We start from the raw sequence: 10729 nt of genomic DNA, 5'->3' as shown, positions 1-10729 counted from the left end.
TGTCACTTGATTCCCGGAAGAACCTAGGTTCTTCCCCAAGTGTCCAGGCTGAGAGAGCATCCCTGAAATTGGTATGGGTTCCCTATGTCTCTCTGTATGCCATGAATAAATACTGCTCTACACTCCAAGGTCCCTCAGATTGCAAAGGCTTTCTTTCAGTCACCCAGGTTCGGTGGGAGGGATGTCTGGATCAATCCCATACTGGCCCCACAGTCATCACTCTGGTGTCAATTTGTTCCCCCCTTTTTAGGTCAGCTGCCTCTATGGGTTTTGCCAGCTCAATGTTAATTCCTTTGGTCACCACTCCTCTTTGCAACTGGGTTTCAGGATTTCAATTCAGTTCACATATGTGGGTGCCTGCCTGGTGCCTGCCTCTGCCTCCATCAGCCACAAGATGAGAGTTCTACAATGGCATATTAGGTAGTCATCAATCTCATTATCATGGGAGGGCATTTAAGATAGCCTTAATGACAGTTGGTGTCATTCTTTTAGATCACTGATGATTTCACTAGTGTCAGATAGCTCCCTCTTTAATGGTATATTCCATCATGTTCTCCTATATTCTTACCTTGGCTCAACCTTCCTGCTCTCCCATGTCCTCCTCTCCCCTTATCTTTTCTCCCTTTCTTTATCCCATCTACTTCTCCCCTGCTCTTCTCTCCACCCCAATATAATTAAGATATCTCATCCCATAACCCTTCTCTAGGTTAACATGAATATCTCTTAGGATGCTCCCTGCATCCGAGATTCTGGCGATGGGGTTGTGGGCTGGCAATACCCTGGTCCATGTCTGAAACACATATACGAGTGAATACATACCATGCTTGTCTTTTTTGTGTTTAGTTAACTCACTCAGGATGGTTTCTTCTAATGACATCAATTTGCCTGCAAATAACAAGATTCCATTGTTTTTTCTGCTGAATTGTACTGCACTGTGCAAATGTACCACATTTTCTCTATCCATTCCTCAGTTGAGGGTAATATAGGTTCTGTCCTAATTAGTTTTTTCTTTTATATATGTATATATATAAATTTATATAGATATAGATATAAATTAAAATATTAATTAGAAACAAGATTGCTTCACATGTGAATTCCAGGTCCCTCTACATTTTCCTTCCCTCCTCTGGTGCCCTCCCACCAACACCCCAATATCCCCTCAATTCCCCCAGGGAGTGTGATGCCCTTCATGGAGGTGTCCATAGTCTGTCATTTTATCCAGGGCAGGGTCTAGACCCTCCCCCAAGAGTTCAGGGTGAGAGTGCATCTCACATTTTGGATGGGAGTCCAAAGTCCATTTGAAAACCAGGGATAAAAACTGATCTACTATCCAATGCTAAATAGATTTCCCAGGCCTTCTGCCTGACACCCACATTCAAGGGGTCTTGATCAGTCCCATGCTGGATTCCCAGGCATTAGCCTGGAATTCAAGAGCTAACACTTGTCAGGTCAGCTGTTTCTGGGAGTTAAACCAGCCGAGTCTTAATCCTTTGGCCATCAGTCCTCGTTCTCTGTCACTGGATTTCTTGAGATCAACTCAGTGCTTAGCCATAGGAGTCTGCCTCTTCTTCCATATGCCACTGAATGATGGTTATGTTTCCCAGACTCTCTTTTCATGTGTTTGTAGGCTTGCACTCCCCAGATGTATGTATAAAATCCAAATAGAGAGAGTACATGCCATGTTTCTCTTTTTGTGACTGGGTTACTTCCCTCAGGATGGTTCCTTCCATTGCAATCCATTTGCCTGCAAATCTCAGGATTCCATTGTTATTTTCTGCTGAGTAATGCTCCATTGTGTAAAAGTACCACATTTTCCCGTTCCACTCTTCGGTAGAGGGGCATCTAGATTGCTTCCAAGTTCTGGCTATTACAAATATTGCTGCTATGAACATAGTGGAAGAGACATCCTTGTTGTATTAATAGGCATTTTTTGGATATATGCCTAAGAGTGGAGTTGCTGAGTCTTGTGGTAGGTTTATTCCCATTTCTCTGAGGAATCTCCATACTGATTTCCAAAGTGGCTGAACAAGTTGGCACTCCAACCAGCAATGGAGGAGTTTTCCCCTTTTACCACATCCTCTCCAGCATAAATTATCATTGGTGTTTTTGATTTTAGCCATTCTGACAGGAGTGAGATGGTATCTCAGAGTTGTTTTGATTTACATTTCCAGGATGCCTATGGATGTTGAGCACTTTCTCAAGTGCCTCCCAGCCATTTTAGAATCCTCTATTGAAAATTCTGTTTAGTTCTGTAGCCCACTTTTTAATTGGATCCTTTGGTGTTTCAGGGACTTGCTTCTTGTGTTCTTTGTAATTTTGGAGATCAACCCTCTGTCATGTGTGGGGCTAGTGAATATTTTTCCCATTGTCTGGGCTTCCTTTTTGTCTAGGTGACTGTGCCCTTTGCCTTACAGAAGCTTCTCCGTTTAGGAGGTCACATTTATTAATTGTTGATCTCAGTGTCTGTGTTACTGGTGCTATGTTCAGGAAGCTGACTCCTGTACCAATTCGTTCAATTTGCCAAGTCTGGAGGATTATGTGTGGAATTAAACCTCTTTGTTCTTTTGGCTGTCTGAAGAGAGGGACTCTCTGATGCCTATGTTTTTCTGGTTGTAGTCAGCTTCCTTGGGTTGGAGTTTTCCTTCCAAAATTTTCTGTAGGGCTGGGTTAGAGGATACGTATTGCTTGAATCTATTTTTTTCATGGAATATCTTGTTTTCTCCGGTCTATAGTGATTAAGTGCTTTGCGGGTATAGTAGTCTGGGCGGGCATCCATGGTCTATTAGTGTTGGTAGAATATCTATCCAGGATCTTCTGGCTTTCAGAGTTTGCATGGAGAAGTCAGGTGTAATTCTGATAGGTCTGCCTTTATATGTTACTTGGCCTTTTTTCTTAGCTGCTCTTAATATTCTTTCTTTATTCTGTATGTTTGTGGTCTTGATTATTATGTGGCAAGGGGATTTTTTTTGTGATCCACTCTAATTGGTGTTGTGTAAGCTTCTTGTACCTTCATTGGCATGTCTTTCTTAAGGTTGGGAAAGTTTACCTCTAAGCTTTTGTTGAATATGTCTTCTATCTCTTTGAAGTGGTTTTCTTTTCCTTCTTCTATACCTATTTTTCTTAGGTTTGGTGTTTTCATGGTGTCCCATATTTCCTGGATGTTTTGTGTTAAGGATTTGTTGGACTTAAGATTTTCTTTGATTGATGAATCCATTTCTCCTAGTGTATCTTCAACACCTGAGATTCTCTCTTCCATCTCTTGCATTCTGTTGGTAATGCTTGTATCAGTGGTACCTGACCATTTGCCCAGCTTTTCTATTTCCTGCTTTTCTTCAGATTGTGTTTTTTATTGTCTCTATTTCAGTTTTCAAGCCTTGTACTGTTTGCATTGTTTCTTGCAATTTTCGGTGTATCTTTTCATCCATTTGTTGCCTTTTATGAATTTTTTGGTTTGTTCTTTCTTCCATTTCTTGCATTTTTGGGTTGGCTTTTTCTCCCATCTCTTGTATTTTTTGGTTTGCTCTTTCTTCCAGTTCTTGTACATAACAGAGAGACCCTATTTAAATCAGCGGGAGAGAGAGACACAGACAGACAGAGTCAATTCATTACCGGAGTGTCTAGTTGCTTACAGGAAAACAGCCATGAGGGCCAAAGCAACACTCAAGGTGTATCCAGAGTGCTGAGGAAAGAGATGATAAGATCAGGCTAATATGTAAACACTCCACCCTAAGGTGGGGCTTCCAGCTCTCTAATATAAAGGCTCTTCAACTGGAAGTTGTGTTCAGTTCAGAGGCACTTGGAGGTGTGCAGAGAACTGAGAAGACAAAGACACAGCATTCCTGAAGCAAAGGACAGATTTTCTTGCAACGTTGATGAGACCAGAGGATTTGGAGATGAATTGAAATCCTGAGTGTATGACTTTATATTTTTTCTAATTCAAAGATTCTCAAATAGTTCTATGGGGCATAGTTAATAAACAGGATGTCATTATTTTCAGTTTCCTCTATAAGCTACAGAGTTTTAGTCTATCATGACTTTAAACTTTAAAATTAATGTGATTTTTCCATCTATTTTATGTTCCTTGTGAACCTAAGTATTGAATGTATGGAGGTATCATGTCATTCTATTTTTTGCTTGGGATCTAAACTTAATGTACAGTATAGAATTTAAAAAATGGTATGTATATAAAGGCTTCTACAGTATGAGAAACTACAGTCTTTAGCCTCAAATATACTTTGAAGCTTTTTGGGTGGGGGATTTGGTTTGTGTTTTGTTTTGTTTTGTTTTTTTGAGACAGGTTTCTCTGTGTAACAGCTTGGTTGTCCTGGAACTGGCTTTATAGACCAGGCTGGTTTCAAACTCAGAGAGATTCACCTGCCTATGCCTCCTGAGTGCTGGAATTATAGGTGTGCACCACCACCACTTGGGTATTTTTAAAGCATTTAAAAAATACTATGTTATTAGTGTATTATGACACATTCATTTAGTAACATTATACATTTAAGGAACTCCTAGTGGCAGGGTCTCGGCTCATTAATAGCTTGCCTAGTACATGTTTTGTTCTAACCCTAGCTTTAAGAGAATAATCAAAAAGCTAACTAAAACCACTCAGCTTTTTTATGTAAATTAGAAACAAGCATGCTTCACATGTCAATCCCATCTCAGGCTCCCTCCCCACTCTGCTGTGCTCCTACCCATCCACCCAGCCTCCTAACCAGTCCCCACTCCTTTCCTTAGAGAGGGTGAGTCCCTCCATGGGGGAATTTTCAGAATATGTCATTTCATCCAGGGCAGGCCTAGGCCCTCCCTCATGTGTCCAGGATGAGATAGCACCCAAAGTCCATTGCTATGCTAAGGATAAATACTGACTTACTACCCAAGGCCCCATAGATGTGTGAGGCCTCCTCACTGACACCCAAATTCAGGGCATCCTGATCAGTACCATGCTGACCTCTCAGTCTGTGGTCCAAGAGCTCCCCATTCTTCAGGTCAGCTGTCACTGTGGGTTTCTCCAGCTAAGTCTCAAGACTTTGCTCATCACTCCACCCTCTCTGCCACTGGGTTCCAGGAGTTCAGTCCTTGGAAAACACTCAGATTTATTTGGTTCTACTTGGGAGCTTCAGAAAGGAGGACCCTTAATGGGAAGCAAGCCTGTGCTTGATAATGTTGATTTTGACTCAATTTTAAAAAGTATGATTCAACTAATCTTATAATCAGTGTTCTTTTCAGAGAAATTTTAAATGATGGATGGATATATCATTTTTATGTTATCACACTTAAAAATAATTCTCAGTGTTATTCTCAAGTATTTGGAAGTTTACTCTCAAGATGTATCCTTCAAGAGAATTAGCCTCTCCCAAGGATGAGCCAGAGCACATAGCCCTGAAACCATATGTGCAGATTGCGTATAATTTGGCTTATGTAAGGTTGAAAGGTTCAGAGAACATTTTTGAAACAATAATGAGAATATTCAGAGAGATCTGTTGAGCCACATTCCAGAGAAAGGACAATATTGGTACAATATTGGTGTGAGAATAGCAACCCTCATAGAAGTTGCTATGTGTGCAAGTTTAGGTTCCAGATATTTTAAAGAATGCTTAGGAGACAGGCAATATCTTTACTGAGGCTTGTGTGTGTGTAGAAAGAGTAGCCAAATAAAAGTGCAAATGTGATCATGACAAGCTTGTTTGAAACCAATGGAAGAGATTCAACTCTGACTTCCAGTGCAAAGTCCTAGAGAACTATGTAAATCCATAATTTATTATAGATACATGTCCAAAACATAAGAATGCCACAGATGGATGTCTAGGGAGTTCAGTGTCTTGTCTCCTGTTTTCCTCTCATTTGCATGTAAGTGATGAACTTCTTGGCTCTATCCAGTGAGCAGCCGCACTTAGGGGCTCTGCAGTGGGGAAGTCCTTTTCTTTTTTGTCATTCTGTTCTTGTCTTTTTTCCCATTTCCCACCAGACTTCTCTCTCTCTCTCTCTCTCTCTCTCTCTCTCTCTCTCTCTCTCTCTCTCTCTGCTTCTCCTGCCTGGTGCTTATTTCACACACACACACACACACACACACACACACACACACACACACACACACACACATATGAGTATCATCACCTTATACCCCTGGTTGTCCTAGAATTTAATATATACACCGGGCTGCCCCTGAATTTACAGAAACTTATCTCCCTGGTTCTGAGGAATAAAGCAGTATATCACCATGGCCCACTTCATTCCCTCATTTTTCAGGTAAGCTCTGGTCATGTTTGGGAAAGGAGGCTGAAGCATATATTACATGTTAGGCAAAAAACCTTCTATGTCAAAAGGATGCATTATCCGTTTAGCTTGTTAATAGAAAATTAATTGTATAGGATACATGTTACAAGTGATACCTGATTTGTTTTTGCAAATCCCAATACTGAAGCTTAGCATTCTTTTTATTTCTCCTCAGAAATACTGATTCACACAAACTGTGGAATTCTGAAACTATATACTAAGTTGTGTGTGTTAATCTAAGCAGTTTCAGCAACCGTTGAGGTGGTTGCAAACAGAGATACTATTGGTGGACCCAGAACCTACGCTAGTAATGGAATCGTTTGATAAGCAACATCACTGGTCCGAAAGAGACATTCTGAAGTTACTGGAATGCATGAAAAATAATATCCCCTCAGACGACTCCCGAGCGTTCAAAAAGACCCAGGAAGATCTAGACTGGGACAAAGTGGATTTTAACCATTTTTCGGGAAAAATGTGCAAAGAAAAGTGGATGCAGATTTCTCATAATTTGAGGAAGTACCCCACACTCTCAGAATTAGTGCTGGAAGCCTCTGAACTTACAAAAGAGCCTCGCAAGAGTAAGAGAGTGAAGAAACATCCTGACTTCCCCAAAAGACCCCTGACTGCCTATCTGTGCTTTTACAAGGAGCAGCGGGCCAAGTACTGTCAGATGTATCCTTAGTACAACAACCTACAGCTGACCAAAATCCTGGCTGAGAAATACAACAAGCTGCCAGAAGAGATCAAGCAGAAATATATTCAGGCCTTCCAGAAGGAGAAACAAGAATTTAAGGAAAAACTAACTAAATTCAGGGAAAATCACCGTGGTTCAGAGCATTCTAAGCAATCTGTGGTGACCAGGAACCACCAAACCGATGTCCCTAAGAAAATACAGGGAGACAGGAAAATCGTAAAGTCCCCTCTAAGAAAGGAATCTCCCAAAACATTTCCCACAGTGATGAAATTTCAGGGAGAACCCAAGAAACCCCCTATGAATGCATATCACAAATTTCACCAAGATTCGTGGTCAAGTCTGGAGCTGTGCCATCTACCCCTTAGGAAGCGCAGGGTTGAAATCAGCAGACTATGGCAGCGATTCCCAGAGAGCCTGAAAGAGTGTTATGCCCTTCAGGCTGAAGAGCTACAGAAACAATACTGGGTGAAGATGGACCTCTGGCTCAAGGGATTGTCACCAGAGGAGTATGATGCATACAAAGAGGCAAGGGCCACCTCTGGGAAGCGAAAGAACACTGCCAAGTCTGGAGGTCCAAGCCCCAAATGTCAACCAACGCATCAGGAGTCCACCTCAGCAAAGGACATGCAAGTTGGGCTTGGAAACATGCATGCACCGCCAGCTCCTAGAGCAGATTCCCCAAAGAATATTCAGGGCCATGATGGTGGCTCCCAGGCTTCCGGGCTGAATATGAATACGATGGAAGATGGCAAAGAGGAATACTCCAGCAGCTCCTCAGACTCTAGTAGTGCAGACGAAGGTGGAGATGACTGACTGACTGGCATGGCCCTTAGCGGAATGCTCAGATTTCGACTCCATCTTCATCACTTTCGTATCCTAAGTTATCGTTTAAAACCCAGAGCATGCCTGAAAGAAGGGGACCTGTCTTCTCTGTGCTGTTGTATTCCCTTGTTTTCTCCTCCTGAACCCCTAGTTTGCTTACTAAATACAAAGGAGTACCGTCTGGGGAGAAGGGAATTTGCCATAGTATTGCCTTCATCAGGTCCATAGGCTTAGGAAGACCCACTTGAGACAGCACCTAGAAGCTATTTACATTTTATTCGAACAAATTAGAAAACTAGTTTTATAGAGTTAGGCCCTGTGTACTCAAGTGGTACCAGTGAATTCTAGAAAAGTTCTCTTAGGCCTTGCTGTTTCAAACAGTGAATCTCACCTCCAATATGCAGGATAAGTAGAAACAAAGATAGATACAGATACTCTGTCCTCTTGCAATACTTAATGTTTTCAAAACATTCATCAGCACCACAGTACTGTAATTTTGCTGCTTAGTGGCATTTTAAATACAAGTAATGATTTTATATCACCTATCTTCACAACCAGGCAGTTACAGATATCTGCTCTTCCGAGGACACAGAGCTAACCATTGGGCATTGACATAGCTTGGGGGTGGAATCCTTTCTCCCAGAACTGGGGTTATAGGCATGAATCATTTGTCACACACACAGGTCAATGGTACTATCCTGTCTGGAAACACATCTGACTCTCACCCTAGCAGATAAGAATTTTTTTCATAGAACCTAAACAAAATCTATCGTCTAAACCAGTGAAATAACCCTACCTCCACTATACAACACCCTGCCTTCCCTATCACCAAGTTATAAAGTTCTAAAATGGTAAGATTCTAAGAAAACGTATATAGATTTCTAAATAAAAGTTACAAATGTCTGCATAGGAAAAGCCCAATTATAAAAGTCTGTAAATGCAACCTCTAAAAATGTTGAAAGGTCAAAGGAAATGAAAGTCTAAGTAAGTTGTGAGGATTTAAGAGGGTGATTCAAAGCATTGATGGTAAACGCCTTTAATCCCAGCACACAGGAGGCAGAGGAATTCAGATCTCTGTGAGTTGGAGGCCAGTTTGGTATACAGAGTGACTTCCAGGACAGCCTCCAAAACAATACAGAGAAACCCTGTCTCGAAAAAAAGGAAAGAAAGTGACTTATGTGTGTGGAAACGTAAATTAAGTTTTATGAAAAGTTGCTGTGGAATAATCATGTACACTGAAAATGCATTGCTTTCATTGCTAACAAAAAGCAGAACTGGGCAGTGGTGATACACAATTTTAGTTCTAGCACTCAGTCAGTAAGTTCAAGGCTAGTCAGGTCTACAGAACTAGTTCCAGGACAGCCACGGCTACACAGAGAAACCGAGTCTCAAAAAATCACAAAGACTAAAAAGAAAAAAAGCTGATTGGCTGATAGATACGAAGGAATTTAGGGACAGAGAGAATGCCCTAAAGAAGGACAAAGTCTTGGCAGTCACTAGTAGACACAGAAGGAAGCAAGATGAATGTGCAGTGTTGAAATAAGGGACCACTGTGTAGCAGAGAGTAGATAGGAAATATGGGTGAATTTAAAATGTAAGTATTAGCTAGTAATAAGCATGAGCTATTGGATGAGCATTTATAATTAGTAATAAGTCTCTGAGCGATTATTTGGGAGCAGTTTCTGGGACACAGAGAAACTCTGCCTACAAAAAGTTGTTTCAGATTTATTTCCCTCTCTCTATGCTATTGCTTGGATTCCCAAACTTTTCTATGACTCCAAATCATAAATCTACTGCACTTTCTACAATGTGAATTTTAGTGCAGATTACAAACAGTGGTAATACTAACATATTTAAACATTTATCCTTTTGTAAACTTCAACAAATGTCTGAGGTTTCAAAAAATCAAATTGGATCCCCTGGTCACAGGTCAAATGGACTCCTGTCAAACAAAAGTCTAAGTTTTATCTCAGCCCAGTCTGTGTTAGCAACACATTGCAGGGAACATCTATTCCAGACCAATGTGTTTGGGGCTGCAGTTGGAATCACTCAAACAGCCCCAGGTCTGATCCTGAGTGGGGGGGTGTGTGGATGCAGGGAAGCTAATTACTCAAAGATGTTAAAGATGAGACAGAAACACCTGATCATATCAGGGGTGCTCGCAGTAAATACTGAAGACCATGGTTTATTTTCTATTGTCTTAAGTAACCATCCAAAAGTGGGGACAAAGGCAGAAGACATCAATTATCATGCACAAAATTTCCCCACCTGTTTATTGTTGAGGATGGGATCTATTCCCTATCCTCTGATCCCCAGCCCCTTTCCCCGGTCTTGTGTTCTAACATGTCCAGTCAGTACTTACCAAATCATTCTAACACAGACTACCACTTTTTTCATTCTAAAAATCCACTCCTGTATCAGGGCTCACAGATATGGCTCTACTTCATCTTGGATTAAATTCAGAGATTTCAGAACTATCTTAATCTTCCAAATCAAATTAAAGTCATAATACCTAAAAGTCTAAGGCAAGGCTACTTTAATAACAAGAGACTTGGTCTGAGGTATGGTTACTCTTAAACTCAATACTAGATAATGAGAGACTTAGTTTAAGGTGTGGTTATTAGATATTTGGAGAATCGAGGAAGAAAATCTGTTTCTTCTTTGTCTTGTGATAAAGAAGTCTATTGCCATTTCCCCCTTTTTGGTTGGAGTATATAAAATGTTAAAGAATAAACTTGGTGCATCCAGTATTCACTGGATTGCCCTCCTGATTCTGTCTTCTGTCTTGATCTTTTCCTTAACACCTTTATGTGTCATTTGTCAATCCTCACTCTCCCTCTCAGGTACAAAATTGTCAAGTAGGCTGGATGTGACTGAAGCCACCACCAAGATGTGTTATTACAGATGGCTAATACAGATTCATGCTACAATGACAGG

At 40.9% G+C, this 10729-nt stretch overlaps 1 pseudogene; it reads left to right on the top strand.

The window, feature by feature from the left end:
- Nucleotides 1-6586: 6586 nt before the first annotated feature.
- Nucleotides 6587-7783, top strand: LOC121135867 (annotated as a pseudogene).
- The last annotated feature ends 2946 nt before the right edge of the window (nt 7784-10729 follow it).

This window comes from Mesocricetus auratus, unplaced genomic scaffold, assembly GCF_017639785.1.
Source record: "Mesocricetus auratus isolate SY011 unplaced genomic scaffold, BCM_Maur_2.0 Super-Scaffold_100044, whole genome shotgun sequence".
Classification (NCBI taxonomy): domain Eukaryota; kingdom Metazoa; phylum Chordata; class Mammalia; order Rodentia; family Cricetidae; genus Mesocricetus; species Mesocricetus auratus.
This window is presented reverse-complemented; position numbering and strand designations above follow the sequence as displayed.